At 30.9% G+C, this 26270-nt stretch overlaps 1 protein-coding gene and 1 long non-coding RNA gene across 2 annotated transcripts in view; both read left to right on the forward strand.

The window, feature by feature from the left end:
• LOC143063606 (L-proline trans-4-hydroxylase-like) overlaps nucleotides 1–26270 on the forward strand; it is a 377865-nt gene that overhangs the window by 182422 nt on the left and 169173 nt on the right. The gene's annotated exons all lie outside the window — the stretch shown is intronic.
• The window catches only part of LOC143063604 (uncharacterized), a 43772-nt gene continuing 39382 nt past the window's right edge, over nucleotides 21881–26270 (forward strand). The window contains exon 1 of the long non-coding RNA XR_012975058.1: nucleotides 21881–22469. This is a non-coding gene — a long non-coding RNA (uncharacterized LOC143063604). The remainder of the gene's footprint in view (nucleotides 22470–26270) is intronic.

Raw genomic sequence — 26270 nt, forward strand, 5'->3', positions numbered from 1 at the left:
TTTGTTTATTTACGTCTGTGACGTCATTTTCATGGGAGATAACTCAAGAATATATCAACAAACTCAAAAGGTTATTCGCCGGTGAATTATAGGGTTATTCACCGCTGGTGGAAATTTTTAGGGTTATTCGTCCTTCCTTGCAATTGAATGAAAAACAACTGAATTATTTCATGTCACGTGATAACGTTTCACCCAATAGAATTGTTTAAAATATATGTTAGGTATAATAATACAATTTGAGGATTTATTTAAAATACTATAAACTAGTCGTGAATCTAGATCTCTTCCTCTTTTGAAGGCAATATTATATGTATTCCAATTAAGCAGCATGTTATTGCATAAAACCACAGAACAATATAGTGCAAGAAGTTATTCGTCTCTTTTTATTATAAAAATTAGTTTTATTATCTTTATTATCATAATTATGATCAACATCATTTTATTTTACGCTTTAAATTTCATTGCATAACGTATGTATGTCAATATAATAATCAACGAATGTAACTGCTTTCGGTTTTATTTTCTCGCACCTTTAAAGATCTTTGATTCATTCGTTATGTAAAATTATCTTTAACTATATGAATATTTTCATCCATCGCATTTGTAAACATTATGTGTCAGACAGAAATAGTTGAAAAGTTAAAATTGACGTCAGAGTCACAAAATAAAGGAAATATGATCCAATTTATTTAAGTTCGATAATTGAAAGTATTGATTGACGTCTTTCGCACCCTCAGGAAAAAAAATTATTTTTAAAGCGTATTTTTTCCTATATCTATTTTAAATTCTGTTCAAATTAAAGTATTTGTCTATTTTTGCTTTTATTTGAAAAAACAATATGCTATATGTTAGTTTTGAAATAGTACGAAATAATCGTTTATTAGTTAATTATAATGAATATACGATTTTTAATTGTACGCTTTCAGGGCTTCATTTTGTATTAACTTTCAACACGAACGCTTAAACCAAAAGGTATGAAAGCCTAGGATGTGTGAATACTTAAAGAAGAGAGGATTCATATGACCAATCACTAGTCAAACTTCAATCCAGTCTTCGAACAGAAAAATGTCAATTTGGTATTGTTACCGACATTTTAAATGTTACCGATTTTGATCTTTACGATGCAGAGTTTACGCAAAGTATGTCAATACCGATTAATAATTTCATTAGATGTATGTTTGATTATAATATCTTATTCTGATTGGCTAACTGCACATCACGTGTTATTCCGTAAGCAGTTACATTGCTCACTACAACGTTGTACTCATGATAACACGTGCTCCAACAATAAAGTGCACAGGTGAATTAAATAATAAAATATATAAAATTCGTGTTTTCATGATCATAGCTAAAAAATGTAATTATAAGTATTAAATGCTTCTTTTTGTAACTTTATATGGTTGTAAAAGCGTTGACCGTGCGTACATTTTTAGACAAAATGTACTTCGGTCAACGCTTTTACACCCCAATGAATTTACAAAAAGAAGCATTCAATTCTTAAATGAACTAGCAACCCACCAACCACTGCTATGACACAGTGTTACGAATGAAAAATAAACGTTTCATATATTTAGTGAGTATGAAGTGAGTGTCAAGTGTACATTAATCAGTAACGCGAAAACCTTTTAAAGCATGATTGACCAAAACATGAGTAAAAAGTAATGGCGAATCAATCAATCGAAGGCCTTAGAAAATTGAAACCTTGGATTGAAGTTAAACAGTACACACATTTAAGGTCTGATAAAACCAAAAAGGTTAAAACTTGGATACAGATTCATTGCTATGAATATGGCAGACATATTCCGATATCTAACATTATTTTTCAAATTGAACAATACCAAATTTAATATATCATAACTGTTTGTTCATTCTAGTTCCGAAGTACTAAGTACTTGCTACTGTGCTTGCTGATGAAACAGCTAAGGACTCACAAACCATCAACAGAGGCATAGACCCAGTTTTCATCATAGCATTAAATGTACCAGATGGACGTTTGAACAATTAATGTCCCTTCCATGTTTCAAAATGATTCCAAATTTCATCAACGGAAAAAAGGAAAGTTATCATTGTATGTTATAAATAATGTAAGACTACTGACAATAGATTAAAAGCAGTTGAAATCATACATATACTATTACAGTATATCTTTTTTTAATGTCTAGTGTTCATAATAAGATAAATTTTATGTTAATTTTTAAAATTGACATATTTAGTGAACAAACCTTTTCGATAACAATTTTAGTGCAACAGAAGAGTATTTCGACAACTAAATCTCTCAAGTTATGTTCGTTGCCACATGTAACAAATATACAAATTATTTCTTTGAAATACTATAAACTAGTCGTGAATCTAAATCTATTCCTCTTTTGAAGGCAATATTATAGTATATTCCAATTAAGCAGCATGTTATTGCATAAAACCACAGAACAATGTAGTGCAAGGAGTTTTTCGTCTTTTTTTATTATAAAAATCAGTTTTAACATCTTTATTATCATAATTATGATCAACATCATTGTATTTTACGCTTTAAATCTCATTGCAAAATGTATGTATGTCAATATGATAAAAACGACGGTAACTTCTTTCGGTTTTATTTTCTCGCACCTTCAAAGATGTTTGAGTCATTCTTTATGTAAAAATAGATATAACAATATAAATATTTTCTTCTATCGCATTTGTAAATATTATGTGTCAGACAGAAACGGTTGAAAAGTAAAAATTGACGTCAGAGTCACAAAACAAAGGAAAAATGATCCAATTTATTTAAGTTCGATAATTGAAAGTATTGGTTGACGTCTTTCGCACCCTCAGGACACAAAATTATTTTTAAAGCGTACTTTTAAATTCTGTTCAAATTTAAGTATTTGTCTTTTTTTGCTTTTATTTGAAAACAAATATGCTATAACTTAGTTTTGAAACAGTACGAAATAATCGTTTCATTAGTTAGTTATAATGAATATAAGATTTTTAATTGTACGCTTCCAGGACTCCATTTTGGATAAACTTTCAACATGAACACTTAACCCAAATAGTATGAAAACCTAGGATGTTTGAGTACTTAGATAAGAGAGGATTCATATGACTAATCACTAGTCAAACTTCAATCCAGTCTTCGAACAGAAAAATGTCAATTTGGTATTATTACCGACATTTTAAATGTTACTGGTTTTGATCTTTACCATGCAGAGTTTACGAAAAGTATGTCAATACCGATTAATGAACTAGCAATCCACCAACCACTGCTATGACACAGTGCTACGAATGAAAAATAAACGCTTCATATATTTAGTGCGTATGAAGTGAGTGTCAAGTGTACATTAATCAGTAACGCGAAAACTTTTTAAGGCATGATTGACCAAAACATGAGTAAAAAGTAATGTCGAATCAATCAATCGAAGGCCTTAGAAAATTGAAACCTTGGATTGAAGTTAAACAGTACACACATTTAAGGTCTGATAAAACCAAAAAGGTTAAAACTTGGATACAGATTCATTGCTATGAATATGGCAGACATATTCCGATATCTAACATTATTTTTCAAATTGAACAATACCAAATTTAATATATCATAACTGTTTGTTCATTCTAGTTCCGAAGTACTAAGTACTTGCTACTGTGCTTGCTGATGAAACAGCTAAGGACTCACAAACCATCAACAGAGGCATAGACCCAGTTTTCATCATAGCATTAAATGTACCAGATGGACGTTTGAACAATTAATGTCCCTTCCATGTTTCAAAATGATTCCAAATTTCATCAACGGAAAAAAGGAAAGTTATCATTGTATGTTATAAATAATGTAAGACTACTGACAATAGATTAAAAGCAGTTGAAATCATACATATACTATTACAGTATATCTTTTTTTAATGTCTAGTGTTCATAATAAGATAAATTTTATGTTAATTTTTAAAATTGACATATTTAGTGAACAAACCTTTTCGATAACAATTTTAGTGCAACAGAAGAGTATTTCGACAACTAAATCTCTCAAGTTATGTTCGTTGCCACATGTAACAAATATACAAATTATGATATAAGCGGTTGGAAGGTGACTGAACAAAATATGACATTAGTAAAATCAAGATAGGACAAAGCATCAGAGCTTTGCATAGAGGAAATCGATTCCGCAAATCAATTTTTTCCTGAATAAATTGAAAAAAGAAAAACAGTTATAAAAATACGTGCTTTCAATTGCCATTTATCTATAGTCGTCAGTAGTTCGATACTAACATGATTTATGACATCAAATGATATCTCTCTTAATTTTTCGTTGATCAATTTAAGATTTATTTTGAAATCACTGAAGATGCTTTATTGTCGAAAGGAGCATCTGTAGCCATGAAATTGGTACTGTAAAGGTTATATATATCACTGAGTTGACACATATACCTCTCCTCGTTAACTGTCTATTGTGATATGCAATATTTTCTACAACTGTTCTACATTAACAGAGAAATAAGTAGCAATGCACGTCAAAATGACGAATTAAGTGAACCTTGCCTCGAAATTGTTTAACTTCTCGTTAAATTGTTCACATTGTACGAAAAGAAAGGTACGGGAAGATAGATACTGACACGAAGATTGCAAAACTTGTCATTATGAACATCTCAATACTTGTATTTCTGAGTAAGGAACGAAAGAAATGGGTCATGTCAAAATGAAACTGGCCGGTTTTGTCAATGTTTACCACCCGGTTTTGTCATAGATTTCACAATGCATAACCCGGTTTGGTGAAATAAAATCGCATTACCTTATAATTAACAATTTAACTTCAGTGTTAAAAAGGAGTTTTGTGGGTCATTGGAAAACAAGTTCTTTCGCAGGACAACGGCTTATTATTTATATGATCAGTCTCTGATACAAATAAATAATCAACAAACACTTGAATTACTACTCTTATAGAACACAAATAATCTTAATTTTACTTTGCATTCAAAATTTTTAACAGCAGAATAGATTGAAATGAGGGTTATAACGGAAATTGAGGTTAAAACTCTCAAATACTAGTATGCGTTTTCTATATAAATTATGGAAAAAATATGTTTAAACTTGAAATTAGAGTTTACGGTCTTAAAAACTCGAAACACACAATTGATATGTGATTTTCTCGTATAATAGGATGAGCACCTTTATAAGTAATCTAATCATTCTATGTATGTAATCTTTTCTATGATCGTTAAAAATAAATCTTCTTAAGGATAAACGTTGATAATAAGACAAATGTATATGCATGCATGATCGACATAGAAAATTAATGTTTATAGGAAGAAAAGGATTACAACTACCATGAATTAAAATTTTTGTTTTTGTTATCACTAATTGTAACTATGCTTCTATGTTTGAATTAGTATAATAGTCTCATGTCATCGACAAAATTCAATAATAGATATTTTTTAACCCATGGAAGTAATATTCAAATATTACTTCCATGGTTAAAATTATCATAAAAAACGGGATTGTGCTGTCGCCATTGTGTTATGATGATCGTACACTGACGTTGGTCAATATATTTTGACAAATAATACGGACAGACGGATTCAGTTTATTTCAAAGTGGACGTAATTCGAACAGCTTTTACATACCGCCAAGCGTAGCGAGTCGAACAATATTTTCACTAGTATTTGCTTTAAATAAAATCATGAATCAATATAGTTTTGTCAATCAAAGGTGGGGTCGGGGGCGTACAACCTATACGTCTTCTAGATTCGCCACTTATCTTATAAAGTGTACACCGAATTCAAATATTGTAAGAAATAAGAAAACAGGGACACCCGCGAAATCTGATTATGTGAGTTTAATTATGTTTATTATAAACATTCTCATTGATATTTTTAAAAAAAGCGAGACCAAGTGATTAGAATTCATAACGTTTTGAACTACATGTATTTGTGTAAAGCTACATGTGTCAAAAGTTTTGACTGGAAAATATACAAGTTTGGAACACAGATCTATGATGTTTCCCCTATTTGTCATATGTCATATGTCCATTGTATGGAAGCCGATTAGATCCATTAAAAAAAATGTCGTAATCCATTGCCCTTGACCTCATTTCTATATTATTTTTCTTAGGCCACATGACGATTCATCTGACCGTGAACTTAATATTTCTTTCATTAATTGGTAAATGTTAAGAATTTTGTGTTGTTGGTTTCAATAATTAGAATGTGTTCATGTCCGTCTGGCAGGATTCATTAGACATCGACTTCAATGGTTCCAAAAACAAGCGGTTAAGTTTCTGTGACCATTTTTTTTTTTTTTATCTTACAGACCTTTAAAATAAATTGAATTGCGATCATTTAAGCATTGGTGACATGTCAGTGCGTACACTTAAGTATAAATAATATGTCTTATTGTTTTTGTATTGAAAAAAAAAGCCACTGAAGTTGTTTGCTGTGTCCAATCAATTTATCTCGATCGTCAAATTTGAAATTTTCAGTTGTTACACAATTTTTTTTTAAATTCAAGAACGATGAAATTTTGTTTGGAATTCTTGGTTGTTTTTAGCTCACTTGACCCAACAGGAAAAGTTTTTTTTTTTCATCACTTGGCACCGGTCGACTGTCGTTCATTATCTTTTTATACAATTTTTTACATAATTTTTCACATCTAAAATTCTTAGGCTGCATTTAAGAAACATTATCTAAAATCATATGTCTTTTTTAATTATAATTAGGGTATCTAGTTTTAAAAAGTTTACTGTAACCCCGCTTGTAAACCAAGATGGCCGTCATGGCTAAGAAATAAACATAGGGGGACATGCAAGTGCATGATGTCAATTGTTTAAAAACAGCCGAAAATTCGAAAGGGCCAGATAATTATTCTCAAAATGATGAGCTCTACCATTTGTCCATTTACTACAAAATTCTCAAATTAATTCTTAAAGGAGTTATTGCATTGCCCTTACATGACGAATTTGAAGTTATTTTTAAAATTTAGCAAAAATGATTTAGGAAGTCAAGATATACAAATAAATCGACTTGGCCGATATCCTTATAAAACTTATTGACCTTTAGTTAAGAGTTGTTTTTTTTTTTCGTTTCTTTGCGTTTTTACACGTCCGTCACAATTTTGACAGGACGTTTTATTGACGTTTTTATTACATCCGTCCGTCTGTCCTCCCTTCCATCCGCCCGTTCCTCCATCTATCAGTCATTCTGTCCGTCCGTCCGTCTATCTATCCGTCTATCCTTCTGTCCAGCGTAAACATGTCGCTTCGTAACTTGAGAACAGCTTATCTATTGTTTATGAAACTTTAGAAAGTTGTTTCTTATAATGGTCAAACGATCTGTAAACCTTTTAGTAAAAATCAAATTAAATATCTTTCAGTTACAGGACTTTGTAAGTAAAACAGGAGTGTGTTTTTTAACATATCGCGCCATATCTCAAAAACGATTTATCATTATTGCATTAAACTTTACACACTTCATAGTAATATAAATCTAAATTTCTGAATATTCTTTAGTGATGTTTCAAATTTTGTTTATTAAGCGTTATTTAGTTTTTTCTGTAAAAAAGGGGGTCACATATTGCGATGTATCTCAAAATATATATAAAAATATCATAATGTTATAAAACAATTAGATATCAGTTTTTGCTATTGAGTATTATATTCCATTTAAAATTAGTTTGAAGATCAGTGAAATAATGGACACGCCTTTCATTAGGAAAATGTGTATTACTACAATTACATATGTCCATAAGTGCCCGTTTAAAATAAATTTTAACACGCCAAGTTTACTAAATTCAATAAATATATATTTAAATTCTTTCGAAAGACGATGTTCAGATCCGTGTTAACGTTGCATTTCATAAATTGTTGGTTTAAAAAGAAATAAAAAAAAACGGGTGATATATGTATAGACGAAACCGGGTGATTGTGTAGTAGACAACAATGACAAAACCGGTGTATTTCAATTTGACATGACCCATTTCTGTCGTTCCATACACACAAATACAAGTATTGAGATGCTCATAATGACAAGTTTTGCAATCTCCGTGTCAGTATCTATCTTCCCGTACCTTTCTTTCCGTACAATGTGAACAATTTAACGAGAAATTAATCAATTTCGAGGCAAGGTTTACTCAATTCGTCATTTTGACGCGCATTTTTACTTATTTCTGCGTTAATATAGATAAAGGTAACAGCTGTTCAAAACTCATAAATCTATAGACAAAAAACAAAATCGGGGTAACAAACTAAAACTTAGGGAAACGCATTAAATATCAGAGGAGAACAACGACACAACATTAAAATGTAACACACACACAGCAACGGACTAAGCATTAGACAAAATCCGATGAGAATAACCAATATAACATCAAAACCAAATACATGAATTTGGGATAGAAAAGTACCGTGACACGTCTTATAGTAATGTGAATTCACACTCAAAAATAGGAGAAAACAAACGACACAACGGAAACACAACGTAAAAATGTTACACACACAGAAACAAACTATGATATAGCAATGGCCATTTTCCTGACTTGGTACAGGACATTTTTAAAGAAAAAAAAGGTGGGTTGAACCTGGTTTTGTGGCATGCCAAACCTCGCACTTTGATGGCATTGTTAAATATAACATTAAAAAGACAACATAATAATACAGGACTACAATACAAATAAATAGCAGAACGTATTTGGCAAAGAAACACATGAATGATAGATAACAAAAGGCATCAGGTTTAAAATTCATTACGTCAAAAACGCGCCTCGTCCAAACAAGACTCACCAGTGACGCCCAGATATAAAGTTCGAAAGTCAAAAAAAAGGTTCAAAGTATACCGCTCTGAGGGTCAAAAGTTGAAAAAGGTTGTGCCAAATACGGCTAGGGTTTTTTGCTTGTGATAAGAACATCCTTATTATATAGAACAATTTATTCTATTGCAAACAGTAAATTTTATCAAATGAATATAAAAGATTTACAAAATAAAACTGACGTCTTAACTAATTACAGAAAACAAAACCCGAATACATAATACATTGAAGACCATATATAACGGTTGTAGAAAATATTTCATATCACAATAGAAAATAGTTGTATATGTATATATATTCTTTGATATCATAACAAAAATAAGAAAATAAGGAGAAACCTATCTTTCTTCTGTCTATTGATGTTCCGTCATTGTGCCGGATGTTAGATACCATCTAGTCGGAATAAATTTTGCCAGTGTGATTTAGACACAGTGGTTTATTGAAACATTAAAAAATATATTCTAATGCAATTATTTTGTAACAATTGTTCTGATTGGATAACAACAGGCGTAAATTTCTCTATCTCCTTGTCTGTAACTAAGGAAGCCGACATTTTGAATTTCGGAATGTATTCACATGTTATTTCTACAATAATAAACAAAAAAAACTCACTTGTTGCGCCTAAAAATCTTCTTTTTATCAAATTTTATTACATTCTGAAGCGGCACAGAAGCCAGAAAACGCCTGATGTTTATGTTTGACGCTGGAAGCATACCTATGACGTCACATAGTGTAGGGACCAAAGAACATAACATCTTTTCGCGGAATTTTCTTTAATGGTCATTTTACACTGAAATAATGATTGAAATTTAATTATAAACTTGTTTTGCAGTTATCTCTTAATTTAAAGAAATTTTACTCGGTATCATATTGATGACTCCTTGTCAGGGTTTAACGTTACTTTTCGTCCTTTTTTTTTTGTTTTATCACTTCATAAATAAAGGCAACAGTAGTATACAGTTGTTTGAAATACATAAATCGATTGTGAAAAAAAAATCCGGGTTACAAACTAAAACTGAGGGAAACACATCAAATATAAGAGAACTACGACACAACCGAAACACAACACTAAACAGTAACACACATAGAAACGTTTGTATAGTGTTTGGTCTTTGAAATAGTTTAAATAAATTTTCAGACGAAGCATTAATGCCCAGCTGGTGCAATAAAATATGTACCGGTTATTCTATTAAAAAGAAAGGTTTACCTGTAAATCCCTCAGACTATATATTGATCTATATATATAAATATCTCCGCAGGTACTAGTATTCAATCATTTCTACCTTCTTGCCTTTAAATAAGTATGACTTAGGGCTCCTGATGAAGATAAACTAGAAAGCGCGTCAGATACACTATGTTGGATAAGTATTATTTTTAATTTGCAGCAACGGCTCAATGCCGCAGTTGAGGGGTTGCTAGTACAAAGCGTATCATAAGATTATTGAACATTACCAGACTGTCATAGTTTAGATCCATTGCAGTGTTGCTAGTGAGAGGTCTTATATATCCGCGGAAATTCAAGTACTCAAAATTCCGTTGCTTTCCCATTATTGGCTTTAAATGTTCCTTTTGAAGGTTTACCAGAATGGGGTTCTGTACGCGCCAAATCAAAATAGATATCATCATAATAAACTATTCAAATGTTAATTTCGTATTGATATGATAATTGTTTCCAAAGACCTTCAAAGTGCGATATCTGAAGTATGGCAATTATAAAATAATTATATATTGTGAAAAGACATTTCAAGGACACTTTAAAACATATAATTGTGTCCTCACAATACTATGACGTCAATCAATACTTTAAATTATCGAACTTTAATAAATTGAATCGATTTTTTTCTGACAAAAAAAATAATAATTATTATTATGAAATAATATTGATGAAAAAAAATCATAATAAAGATTATGAAATAATATCAATAAAAACGACGAAACCCGTCTTATCGGATGTATATATGATGAAAGAATATTACCTCTTACTTCGAATACATTATTTATGAATGTTACTTTCTAAAGAGGAAGGGATTTAGTTTCACAACTGTCTTTTATGTATATCAGGTTTACGACAGGCTAGATAAGTTTTAAAAGAAAATAAGTAACCGTTTTTAATTTCAGAATGATTAGATATGAACCATATTTTCTTTTTTCTTGAAGTGCTTTTCCTCATAATTTTGAGGATACAAAACGGTATGAATGGGTCTCTAATGAACGTTGTAACCCCTCATTTATGTAGCGTTTTTTATACATTTTATGAGTATATACAAATAAAATGACGATAAAGGAGGGACGAAAGATACCAAAGGGACAGTCATAATGTCATCGAGCTGTCGGAGCATTTTATTGTTCTGTTAATAAATTTGAGAATAGAGAATGGAACTGGGGAATATGTCAAAGAGACAACAACAACACCAAGGGGCAAATAAAAGCCGAAGTCCACCATTATGTCCACTTTTTTTTCTAAATTAGTTAATAAAGAAATTAAGTATGAATTGTTCGTTGGTGCATACGATTTGTGGGGCAAAGGGTCATTGTGGGTATAATGCATCAATTTACGTGTTCTGTACTTAGATGTTTTCCACGGGGTAATTGGTGTCTGATCTATGTATGATTTTGCTTCTCCGGTTATAATTCCTTCATGTCATCTCATTCTAGATCTTTACGACATGCAAAATAGTGCCTACTAAAAATCTGACAGTCAAAGTCCCATAACTCTGAAATGACATATCTGAAATAAAAAAAAAAGAACAATTTATAGCACAATATGTCAAAAATTTAATTCAGTGTGACTTGCATTTCATTCCATACTAATTATTAAAGAAGAGACAAAACCAAATCTTTCTTAAAATTACAAAGTGAAAAATATATGACACATTTAAAAAAAAGTCAAACCATTTATCTCCGTCTCTCCTTGAGTAAATGTGATACCAAATAAATAGAATGAACTCGGTTTCAATTTGATTATAAACTTTATGTAACAAAGTGATAGGTTTCAGATTACTCTGACAATTTAAACAGCTGCAAAGCCGTTGGTGCTAAACACGGAATCACTAATATAACTTGTGCAATCCTTTTTCGTGTATTTATGATTAATCATGAACATAATTGTAACTGTAATACCTCAGGAACCGTGGATTACCTCGCTTGAAAAGCGAGTTTGATTTTGGAATTTAGAATTTTGATATATGAATGATCCGTTTTGGCTTTCGTATTATGTCATTTATTTGTTTGGTTTAATATATCTCTCACAGCAGACTGAAAAATTTCATTTTTGTCCATTACATAAATTTACGAAATTAATTTAAAAGTTGTCAATTTCAAAATTAACAATATTATTTGAATTAAAAGTTTTGTAACGAAACTGCAAATATTTTTATTGAAAAACCAAGATTCAGACTGATAATATTTAACCAACATCCATTAGTGCTAAGGAAATGATTTCTGTTTGATTTACGAATCATTTGTAAACATCCTGTATCACCACTATCCAATGTTTGTTAAAGGGTTGACGCGCCATGTTCTATTTTTATCTGTCATCTGTCATTAATCTGAAATTGTTATCGTTAATTTCTGGCTGTCGAATATGTTTATATTATTTATTGTTTCTCATAAATCAGGTCTTTAGATTTTGTTTGGTTTTTTAATCAATTGTGTTACAATTTGTGATGTTGGAACATTGTACAGTGTACAGTACGGCATGAATGTTGCACATTCTTGAAGACCATACTATGAACTTTAGTTGCTTGTATTCATGTCATTTACTCCCAGTAATTAATTAGCTGTCTTATCCACATTTCCTTATTTTTATTTTAGCGAGAATTTTTAAAACAAAGCTACACTTACGAAAACCTCCAATATTAAGAGGTTAAGTTAACGAAATGATTGCTCAAAATGTTGTTGTTTTTTAAAAGGCATTAGCTATGATTTAGACAACAAATCAAGAGAAGATTTTAATTTCAAACATCTATAAAAGCGAAATTTTTAAATAAAATTCCGCTTGTAGCAGTCCGTTCTGTTAAATTGGGAAATTATTGCGATGTTTTTATTATTGCGAAAAATGTGACATGGTTATAATCGCAGTACTTCAGAGTCGCATTTTGAAATTTTGTAAATTTCATTGACTGATTCGGCCTATGTTTCTATTACAATCATGCTTATGTAGCTGAAAAGGAAAGTGTTAACACTTATACTTGATTTTGTAATATTAATGACATGACTTCAAACTGTTTAAGTCTTTTTGTATAAAAATCGACATTCGTCAGAAGTCATAAATATTCACGATACGTTGACATATTATACGTGTCCATACATTCTAAACTTTTTTTCGACGTTTTGTAATTTGGCTAAACGTATTAGTATTTTCTAAATCAAACATTAGAATGTGCGAGTGCTGTATAGCCAGTAGAGTTCGTTAAAAACTCCCATTATCATTAGTATGTGATTAAAATCCCTAAAAATATTAGTTTGACTCCCGTAATCTATTCAAAGAGACAAATCAAGGTTACAAATAAGATTTTAGGGAATCGCATGAACTTAAAAAATGAATCGACACAGGATCCGTCGACAGATGAAAAGACAGAGTAAAAGTCAAAAATAACTGACATGGCCATGACAGGAAAAACAAAAAAGACCGAAAGTGAAACCACAGTATACAAAACGCAACACATATCGCTGGTGATATATGTAACTATGCTCTGATATAGTAATTAAAAAAAAAATAACATAATGTAAAAATGTAGATATACTCAATCTGTATGTTATATTTACAAATCTTCTTTTGACTGTGATGATCAAAGAGTTATTTTATCTGACAACAATTATGATATTATCGTGTTTTGATAAATAAAACTGCATGATATAATTCACTTCCATTTAAGACTAAAGTGACATGTTTTTTGTCTTTTTGAAGTAACAGCTATATTGTATGTTTAAAATTTGCATTCCCATGGGTACTGTTATATATGAAATTTTGCATGTTACAAAAACCATACATAAACTGCATATAAATGTGTATAATTATATTTTGGTAAATTTTATTCTTGTGGAATACAGATAAATTAACTAAATAACCGTAAAACAGTGTTTTAAATGTATAAAGAAAATATTTGTTTTTGAGTTGTAACCAACAACACATTGTGTTGTTCGGGTATTTCACCACAATCGTATTTGGGTATAATCACAAACGACTCCAATCAATGTGTCAGGTATCTTAATAACGTGTTATATTATTCTTTTATTTGTCTTTATTAATATTACTTTTACTGTTAAGTCTAGTTTTTTTTTAGATATCCTTTTTGACTTAACTCTGTGCTTATGTATCTCATCCTACTTAAATTTGAACGTCAAAATTATTTAATGATGTGACTCTGTACCTATGTATCTTGTCATACTTTGAATGACAAAATTCTTTTATTTATTAATAATACTTTTACTGTTGACCCACTTTTTTGTGATATACATTTGACGTGACTCTGTACTCATGTATCCCGTCATACTTTGAACCACACTATTATTTTATTTATTATTACTTTATACTGTTTAGTCAGTTTTTGTTATATCTATTTTGCGTGACTGTATTTATGAATCCCGTCATACTTTGAACGACAAAATTATTTCATGTCTACATGTGCGAATTTCAAACGCGCAATTTTACACTAGTACTCAAAACCCTCCTTCCTTGATGGGTGCATTTTACATAGACAAATAAAATCGTATAATATAATCAAAATGAGGATGTTAATTTGATTTGTACTTCTTCGTTACATTTGTTGTTATTATAGTGATTAATATGATAACACAATGTTGACTGCTGTACCCCTATTTTTGACATTTTTGATTATTGTGTCTGTTTGTTTTGTTCAAGCATTGGTGACAATATAATGGAATGTGATACGACTGTCATACAAGTGAGAGGTTTAGCTAGCTATAAAACCAGGTTCAATCCACCATTTTCTACATTTGAAAATGCCTGTACCAAGTCAGGAATATGACAGTTCTTGTCCATTCGTTTTTGATGCGTTTTGTTATTTGATTTTGCCATGTGATTATGGACTTTCCGAATTGATTTCCCTCTGAGTTCAGTATTTTTGTGATTTTACTTTTTACGAGGGAAACAAATTTGAAAATTCGTATATTTATAGTTCAGAACAACTTTCTATTCTTAATTGAACTTCTTTTCAGATTTACTCTTGGTACACTGTAGTGTCTTTCTTCATTGTTTCAATTTGAAATATACTTTAATGTCCATTTTATAATTTCGAACTTACTTTTATTAATTAAGAGCAGTATTTGCTATATTATATTATTGTGCTTTTGTTATCTTATATGCTTGTTTATACATCTAGGTGCTAATTTTCTATTTCATGTTCTCCTATGCGTCTGATTGTATTCTAATGAGCAAAATAACGACGACAGGACGCGAGCTAAATCAATAACAAAACGAAAATGCAATGTTGCCAGTCATTGCGCTGCCTGTTAAAAATTCTGAAGAGGTAGTTCAATGAATGTCTTGTGTAATACTTAAAAGTTATACGAGCTCCCAAAAATTAACAAAATGCGTTACTGGATTTTTTAAACATATATTTCACACAAAATCCCAATAACAATGTTTATTCGCAAAACTTTGCTGTATAGCTACTTACTTGCGAAACATAGAATCACAAATCAGTTAATTGTTGATTCCGTTAATGCGTAATAATATCTGCTTTTTGTCATTTCATTTTACATATATAGGATATATAGTACTCCCTCTGTTGGTGTTTACCTTGAATGTTTTTTGCTTTAATAATTTTTGAGTTTTTTATTTATGCTTACGCTTCCGGAGCACCTGATTTTACTCCCGTTTTTTAGAGGAGTTCGTGTTGTTTCTTTTTTATTATTTATAACTGTTGATGTAAATGTCTTTTGGATTTGTGAGTCTTTGTTTACTCCTTGGTTTTGATTGTTATTGTCTTATATATTTCTCTGTTCTGGATGTTCCTGCGTTTATTTGAACTGTAATGTAATGTGTTCATTTTAGCAGCATTTTAAACATTTAAATAAAGGCGGGAGGCTTGGTTAGCCATAAAACCAGGCTCAACCCACTATTTAAGAAATAATTGATGCAAGCTATACTTTATTGTAGTTTTAACATGGGTAGGCATTATATTCGGATTATTTTTGCCCGAGCGATAGTGAGGGCTAAAATAATCCGAATATAATGCCTACCCATGTAAAAACTACAATAAAGTATAGCTTGCATCAGTTATTTCGATTCTGATTAGGACAATTAAGGTAATTTCTATGGCCGATGTGTACAAGGGTAAAGCGATGCTCTACCATGAACCTCCCTTTTTTTGTTTGTAAAGAAGCAAACAGCTGGCACTGTGATTTTTCAGAAGTAGGAGTTTTGGAACAGCCAGCATGAACGGTTGTCATATCTAGTCAAATATATCAATTTTGGAATGCAACACATTACAGTCATAATAAATGAGTTAGTAACAACATGTTAATAAAATATATTAAATGCATGCCAATTTGATTATTTGTTCTTTAGGAAGTCAGGGATATAGCAGTGGTTTTCAAAAGTCCGTTTCTATTTATGTTGGTGTTTGATCTTTTTGCAGTTAATAAGTGTTTCTGTTGTTCCATTGTTTTCCAATTATAGTTGGTGTGTTCCTCTTGGGGTCAGTTTGAAACCCGGAATAAATTTCGTTAAATCGATTTATAACTATTGCACAGAGGTATACTGCTATTGCTGTCATTTTATTAAGACGTACGGCTTAATGTAACGTTAAGGTAAAATTCTTTTAGCAGTACAATGTAATCATAGATAATACAATCCGGATGATCTAATCATTTCAACCACTATACTTCCACTTTGTCAATTTAGATAAACAGATTGAGCCCAATTATTTCCTGTGTAAAAATGGATGATTTTACCATTATTTACTGTCTAACAAAATGTCATAAACGTGCAACATTTATTTCTAAGAAAGTTGCAGCGGCCATAACGCAAGAATGTAATATAAATGGAAACAAAAACTTTAAAGTGAATGTTAACTTACGAAACATTTTCGTGGCCAGAAAAAAATAACAGTATATGTTTTTGATGTTTAAAATATGATAGTCTTTACATGTTGACACAACACATTTTATTATAGCATCAGTTGGACTTATGACTCGCATGATTTTAAAATTTTCAAAAGTCAAATATTGCTTAAGCATGCCTTAACTAATGATTGTTCACAGCAAAAATATTATAGATAATTGTAAAAAAAAATGATTATGGAGGTTTCTTTTAACGAGTGCTATAGCAATTAATTAACGTAAGTTTATAGCAAAAAATATAACAAATAATTGTGAAAAATCAGTAATTGAAGTTCCTTTTAACCGTGTTTAAATAAGTTTTGAAATAAATTTCCAACACATACTTGAATCTCACTAGATATTGGATTGCCGGGAAATAAACTGTGTAATATATGATTTTGTATATTAAAAAAGATGCAGAGAGCAGCAGGAAACTATGAGGACAGGCGAATGTAAGAAATAGAATGAGATTCAAAACAGTGTGGCTGTGGCTATTGATTGACAGATTAAATTCATCCATTGGATGGGACAATTTAGGTGAACGTTTGTATGTAACGACCACTACTCACTATGTACTTTTTAAACACTCAAACTATTGGGTCACCAAAGGTTCTCAGCACCTTAATAAAGTAATTTGAAAAATTAATCAGAAATAACACGATGTTTTGATTTATACCAATTATATAAATCAAAACATAAAGGTTATTCCTGATTAATTTTTCGAATTATTTTATAATTAAAGGCGTTAAGAAACCTTTGGTGACCCCACAGTTTAAATGTCTATCGTAGGTACGTCGTGAACTGTGGTTGTTACAGACAACGATCGCGTAAATTGTCCCAGTCAATGGATGAATTTAATGTGTCAATCAATGACCACAGCCACACTGTTTTGAATTTCATTCTACCAATGTCATTAGACGGATACAGAATTAAGACAAACAACAGACTGCAAACTTTAGATTCATGAAAACCTCCTTTCAGAAACTGCGTGTACTCATGAAGAATAATGAGTTTCTGCTACACTAGCAGCACCCATCGTGTTGCTCATGTCAAGTAAGTAGTCGTTGATAAGCAAATGTATTTACTGTAGAAGATATGGTATGAAGAAGCTAATTATGAGGGAGAGAGAAATGTATCGACATCATAATCAGTATATTGAAGGAGCAGTATTTATATTCCTGTTCCACATATAGATGTTGCTGGAAGATCTTAAGAGATGAACCTAAATCATTACTACTCACAGCGAAATCAATGGACCTTAAAATGGACTAATAGAGATACACATTCATATTTATCAATTTCGATTATGCCATTGTTGTTTTCCTACTTCGACTGTCATACATTGTCATACTGCATTAGTGATATTCATATGTGTATGTGATAATGATGTTTGTGATCTCATAAAACAATTTTAACCCCGCCTCATTCTAGCGCCTCGACTAAGTCTTATATGTTTGTATTTTTTTTTTTTTAATTTACCTTTGTTTATCTGTTGATATGTTTCAAAGTTTAGTGCTACGTCCAATATTACTGAACTAGTGCAATTTTTTAGACCGCCTTCTGAAGACCGCCTCCGGTTGCGGTATTTTCTCGTTGTGTTGGAGACCCATTGTAGGCCTTGGTCTTAGGTGGGGTTATTTTTCTCTTTGATACATTCCACATTTTCATTCTCAATTATATTCAAAATTGAAAATAAATATATGTAACTGTTCGAGCGCTGAAATACAATGGTCAATGGTCATTTAAACAACTTTAAACAAAAAGACAGTAGATAAAATGGAGCTACGTTAACTTATTGTTGTTTATTATTGTCGTAAGTTTGCTGTTTAATTGGTACTTACCATATTGATAGTGTTAACTAGTTCCAGAACAAAAACTCGGATAGAAAGATTGAAACGTTTTTAACCCATCAGGTCTGAAAGTTTTCACCACAGTCACAGTAAGTTAAAGCTTTCAACCTACGGCAAAAAAAATATATCACACTCAAAACTGAAAAGGGAAGCATATAGTTTACAACATTCCGATATAAATATAGGCATCTTTTTGTCAAATATTATTTGCGACACATTTCTTCTTTCGAGGAATAGATTTCTCAAAAATATATTAAATGACCTTTATCTTTTGAACTAAGATTTCAGTTTTTATTTTAAATTCATTGCACTTTATGTTTAGGCCAACAGTAGAATTTTCAATGGTTATTTTATGACAAGCACAATTAAACATTAAGTATTGAAACCTTTATATAGCCAATATAGATATGATGCAGGATAACAAAATGGAATAGTATCTCATTGATTAAAAGTCATATTTTCAATTATGACAATACTTTTTCTACATGTTTTATTGTTCGATGAATAACAAGCACTTTGATTTTTCTAATTGTCATTGGTATGATGCTACATAAATTATTTAAGTGTTTTCTTTGTCTCTTCATTATTTGCAAACATGAAAAAACACTACATGATCGAATCATCAATACATAAATTGGTTTTATTGACTAACGCTTGCATCAATGTGCATCTAAGCTACTCCAGGTATAATGTTTCCGAACCATTAACATTTATTCATAAAGGAATAGTCATCATACATTTTGATGTATTATCATGTACAAAATTATTGTAAGCCTATTTAAGCTTCAAAAATCAAGATACTACTGTCTGCTTATTATCATTTTCTTGATATAACACGAATGCAAACTAAAATCTATGACAAATGCGATAATAACAGCTTTCCCATCATTTACTTTTCATTTCTCAAAGGTAACAAACCCCGTGAACAACCATATGAAGTTTAGATATCACACCTTATTCGTTTCACGATTGCATGTTCATACTGTGCGGACTTCATGATCAGGGTTGTGATTCTGGGGCACAAGCGTCTATAAAAAAGTTATGATTGCGAAAGATACTGAAATCGATGCTTTTATAAAGTACCCATTATAAACTAGTTCACCGTAACGATCGCGTTGTATCTTTGTTCCAACTCACAGGAGGCCTGTTTCACGATCTTAGATTAATACCAGATTAGGCTTCTAATCGGTTCATTGCCTGATTGTTTTCTATTCCTTTATGTGAAATTTGACAAGATATTTCGATGCATGGACTATAAACCATGAACAGCGAGTAACGCCTACCTTTCGAAGATTCCGCATCCGTTGAAGCTCTATAAAGCGTTTTTGCGACTACTTTATGCTGTGTTTTTATCCGGATTAGTGAATGATTTTGAGTTTAAAAACTTGGATAGATTATATGTATTGACTAAATGAGAATGTCTGTATTCTACGGTTTAGCTCTGTTTTGCGACTTCGCTCAAAGATCTTAATTTGCCTTAATAGTTCTACGCAATATTAACCGAACAATAACGATAATTTAACTTTTTATCACGGCTATATTATAAAAAAAAATTAAGAACATAATTGATATGGTAGGACATTTTTCATTTGCGTCACTAACTTATTTGCGTCAACAATGATAAAAAAAACTGTATCGTATATATATATATCAAATTAAGAATGGAAATTGTAAATGTGTCAAAGAGACAACAGTCCGACCAAAGAGCAAATAACAACCGAAGATAACCAATGGGTCTTCAACACAGCGGGGAAATCCTGCATCCGAAGGCGTGCTTAAGCTGAGCTGTGTACTAGTTCGGTGGTAGTGGAAGCCATACTAAACTCTAAAATATATATATGAAATATTCTTAAACATTATACAAGTCTAACAAAAACCAGAGGCTCCTTACTTGGGCCAGAAACACAAAGGCGTATATGTATACTTAGCTTTGATATGACTTGGAAATCAAACAATTAAAAAAAAAGAAATTCATTCTTTTACTACAACAATGTATGAAAAATATATATGACAGACGCAACCACCGAAATCATTTGATACCAGCCACCTGAACATGTTGATGAACAAGATTGGTTTACTTGTTACTTTCATAAGACATATATAGATCTACATATCGTTTTTTTCAATATAACAGACTTCTCTCTATAGAATATCTCAAACTCAGGTCTTTGAACTTCCTACTTTACAGTGAAAACATACAAAATATAAAACTTAAAAATAGTAAGGATGTTCTATCTTAGGAATAGATAACCTTAGCTTTAATTATTTGAAAAAAACCCTTCGAAATGTTCAGTCCTCAATGGTCGAAGTACTTGGTCTTTATTTTTTTCGAACCGAGCGTCACTGATACGTCTCTTGTAACGAAACGCGCATCTGGTTTTCAAAATTTTTATCCTCGTATTTATGATGAGTAATGAGTATATATGAGACAGACTTTTGGGAAATTTCTGGCTTAAACATGTGGCCAGTTTGAAATAGTGTTTAGATTTCTTCTCTCGTAAATAATCTCTACCAACGAGTACAAAAAGTACACAAATATTATAAACAAAATTCAGCACAGAAAACGCACTTTACCATATAATAACGGTATAGCCAAAAACAAACCTACAAATACAAGCATACTAATATCAAATAAAATCGTATAAGAGAAGGCCTTGCAGGCACTGAAAGCAAACACAATTAAAAACCAGCCCTACTGATCGTTATTCATAACTGTTTCTTACAATCTTTTTTATAGTTAGTGAGATAAATATCATTACATCAATTGACATTGTATTTCACTTCAAACCATTACGTCAGAGTTTGAACAAGTTCTATTAACGAATAGAAAGGTATATTTTGTAAGTATGCAATTTAAATTGATTATTGAATGTGTGTGCATATTACATGGATTATAAATTGCCTTAGTTAGTAAAGGTAGATATAGCCTTTCCGATGTAATAAAAAAAAAATAATGTCAAAATCTCTACATTTTAGAGTTAATCGACATGTCTTTTTGAGTGCATGTGTAAATAAGACATATTTGACGGATATAAATCAGACCATTGTATATTATTGAACTCTTAAATTACAAACCATGCTTTTTACGACTGTTCTATTCAACGGTCATTAACATGTTTATTTTGGAATATGGCCATTTTTATGAACCGTAAAAAATATAAATATTATCAATACAATAACGTTTTATAAATTCGCAATAATACAAATGATTGACTTAATTCAAATTCATAATTATTTCCACTATGTTCGAAGGATTTTAGTTGTTCACTGCAGTATAGATTTTGGTGCACATGTCGACCAACGACCGATTTATATAATAACACTAAATACCCAAATGCGATTAATGTGACAAATTTAGCATCGAATAAAATTTTACCATAAAATCTTCACGTGATTAGACTCGTCAATGGAATAAGAAGATCAAACTAAGATAATGATACAGACACAATTAGACAATCATGGAAATAAATACTGATGACAATAATTCAAGTTCTGAATATATGCTTTTATATGCAGAAGATTTAAACATAAGTATTGCAGAAGAATTGGTTGAAACTCCAGAATGGGAATACAGATTTGCAGTTCCTGCCATTTTCCTGATTTTTATGATAACAGGAATGTTAGGCAACGGACTTGTGGTTTTAGTTTTTATAAAGAATAAAACTTTTCGAACTATAACCAACATGTTCCTGCTAAATTTAGCGGTGACTGATCTAATGTACTTATCGTTCTGTGTTCCATTTGGTGCAACGCGCTATTATAAAGGGTACTGGATATTCGGGAACGCATTATGTGAGTATAGTTTAATAATTACTTTCTTTATCGATATAAAATATACTAATATCCATCTAATTATTTTTTATTTTACATTTCAAAATCGCCCAGCAGCAAACATATTTCATGCATAAAAAGTAGCTAAAAGTTTTATGTGTCGTTTGGTTTTCTTGTGAGTATGTGTCTCATAGGCAATCAGACAACATATTCATTTTTTTCATATATTCTTTACAAAAATAAAAATTACCGTGACTTCAACAGGTAATATCTGAAATATGCATCGTGAGGGATAAAAGACGGGAATGTCGACTGTTACTGGAACATAAGGGTATATATCATCATGCTTTCAATTGATCCATTATTTCAAAAGAGGAATCACTTAATATTCGTAGTATGTGTATTGCATTGCTATAATCTTAAGATATATGTGCTTATATTTCGTTTCAGTCTACCTGGCAAACATTTAAAAGCAAACATTTCCAATAATCAATGTATAGCCTATATATTTCTTTAAAACTGATAATTTTTCTATATTATTAAAAGAAACACAGCTGTGTTACGACTAATTGTGAAGTATTTACTCCATACGAAAAGGATAAAATATATTTTTTATAAATCTAGGATTACAAGTTAACATCAAGGTATATTTGCAATTTTTATTCAATAAACAGGGTTCCCTCTATCTTTTGTCTGAACGTTAGCTACGGAAGATTGAAATAAAAAATAAAATCGTTGAGCTCTATGACTGCACCTTCATCTACTTTTTTATAATTCTTCAATGATTAAATATTTGAGAAAGGGTAAAATTAGAATAAAGTTTGTTTTTATTCTTACAGTGTGAATAAATGGGACAGCAGTTTTTCAATGTTCAAATCTTGTGGTTTATTCTAGAAGCCAAATTTAGATAAAAAAACAAACAACACAAAAAAACTGAGGGAATCGCATAATATACAAAATAAACTACATGTAGATTGGATTCGTCGATAGTGCATCTAAACTTAGAAAAGAGGATGAATGTTAAAACGTGGTCTCCACCATTTTACGAATTCAATAAAATTTATTAATGGAAAATTAATATAATTGTAAACGCATAAAAAGAAATTTTCATGAAGAGCTAAAGATTGAAAACTAATGCGTTTAAGCTTGACAGATTAAAACAGATTGTAAAGATTGCAAATATTGCACTAAAATTGCTATAATGTCGAAATAGTCTACAATTTTCTAGATTACTCATAATGTCTGCTATGCACATTTGCTTGAATTGAAATATTTCAATATGACCATATTTTGGCTTTCAACGGTACAAATAGTTTATGGTATTGATTTATTATTGACAAAATATCTTTGTTTGTTCGACTGCTTGCAGTCAGTTCTATTTGATAAACTCAAAGGCTAACATCTCTACTTTATTCAAACTATTTCATCAAGTAAAATATTCAAATTGTTAACATATTTAATTGTAGATCAGGGATGGTGTTCTCGAAAGTATCCTAAGATTCGTCCTAAGTCATAGATAAGACCGATTTTAGGATGGACTTAGGATCGACTTAGGACACTCTTAAGTTGCGTCTCGAAGCTATCTCAAACGCATCTTATGTTAGGACGTCCTAAACATATCCTATGTGCGAAAGTCTAAATAGTTAAAGTAATTGTTTGATAAAACATTTATTAGAGACGAAACGAATAAATAAAATTGTTTATAAAATTTTGTAACAACATGTATTTAATTAAATGTATGATTTCAAATGTAATAATAAAATAATATCAAATAGGATCTTGATATTAACTGTAAAACAATTTGTTTTGAAATGAGAATATTAAATTCGTAGTGTCATCGTATCGTAAAAACGCGAAGTTCAAAGTTGAAAATCATGCACAATTTCTTTATACGAGTTAATAACCGATGGTGCGTTACTTTTCACGTTCATCTTCACGTAAAAAATGAAAAAAGGCATGCACAAAGTTAGGGTGAAGATATGATAATCTTAAGACACCTAATTAGGTGTCCTAAAGTTAGGACGAAAAATGTGATATATCCTAAGTTAGGAGAGCTTCGAGAACACGACTTAGGACAAAAAATTGCCATAAGATGGTCTTAGGACACGTCCTAATCCTAAGATAGCTTCGAGAACACCACCCCAGGGTGTTATTCAATATGTGCATACGCACGAGGTTGACAATACATTGTAAACAAATGGTCGGTCGAAATTGTGTATACAAAAGCATTTACAAATATGGCATTTTACCCAAATAAGTCACGATACTGTTAAACAATTGATTTGTAGACTTTATCAAAAAAGTAAAATCACAAAATACTGAACTTAGAGGAAAATCAATTCGGAAAGTCCATAATCACATGGCAAAATCAAATAACAAAACGCATCAAAAACGAATGGACAAGAACTGTCATATTCCTGACTTGGTACAGGCATTTTTAAATGTAGAAAATGGTGGATTAAACAGTTTTGAAATGACTTTGGTCTCAATGTTAAATAAAATATGCTATCGAAAAATATCATGGGTAACCATATTGAACCTAAATAGTCATTTGTATTATGCCATACATCTCACATGACGTGGCAACGCAAAAAGGAACTCTCTATTTAAGGATAGTAAGCACAAGGGTTAATCATATAAGTGCGTTCGTGTTTACGGTGATTAAAATACTATTGCAAAAGGTTTAACTATATACCTTTTCCTGAAAAGAAATGTCCCTTAATTGAGTAGTCATGTAAACTATGACTAATCTACATAATTTAAATTGATGTTTATGAATATCGAAATCCCTAACATCACTGAAGAGACATTATTTGTCAAAATCCGGATATAGTGTAAAAAATTTAGCACCTCATGTTGTGGTTTACTATCTTTGCCGCAAGTTTAATGTTTCCTACTTGGTATTACATTAATATAGAGATCCATTTTGTTACACCATGTGATTAATTATTTGGCAATCGTCAATGGCAGTCAGCAGGATTTAAGAACATTTGTTCGACCTGTTAGTCAAATGAGTTTTGTTAAAAAAAAAAATTTTTCACTCTTTTGGTCTTTGAAAAATGTTGTTTGTGCTGTTTTTAGACCCCTCTATACAACGAAATTTGTTATATGCACACGTATAAAAATTGCGGCTTTATCTAACGCAATCATAAGTTTCAACGTTGTTTTCAATTTAGATTTGTTGATATCGAAATGATGATATACTGGAAAAATTAGTCTTTGAGAAGTGCCAATTCTACCTGGTGCATAAGAATACTAATTCGAGTTCAAAAATAATTGTGTGAAATAATTCAAGGTATAAAACTCATAATTGTACACGCACTTGACCGAACACAAGGAAAGGAGAAACGCATTTTTTGATATTCATTATGTCAAAGTCACATTGAAGTATGAAAAGCAGAACTGTTTGATAAACCATTACAACATATACTTCAATGTTATATAATATACATATACTGTTTTTTGTTCTTTTAAAAAATGTTGCTTGTGCTGATTCTAAAACCCTCTACCAAGAAATTTGTTTGGCATGCACACGTTTAAGTCTAGGTCAGACCTTAAGAATGATAGTTTTTATCCAACGCAATCATAGGTTTGAACGTTGTTTATATATTTATATACACACAAAACTACATTAAAACAACAATATTTATCATTGATATCCTATATAGGGTCGTAATTATAATGTGTCGCTAAATAATTCCTGTATAAGAATATGGGGCCTGTTTATCGAAACTGTCCTAAGACCGGTCCTAAGAATTTCTTAGAACAGAAGTTAGGATAAAGTTAGGACCGACTTACGACACTTCTCAGCATGCACATCGA

The sequence above is a fragment of the Mytilus galloprovincialis genome, chromosome 2 (genome assembly GCF_965363235.1).
Source record: "Mytilus galloprovincialis chromosome 2, xbMytGall1.hap1.1, whole genome shotgun sequence".
NCBI lineage: Eukaryota > Metazoa > Mollusca > Bivalvia > Mytilida > Mytilidae > Mytilus > Mytilus galloprovincialis.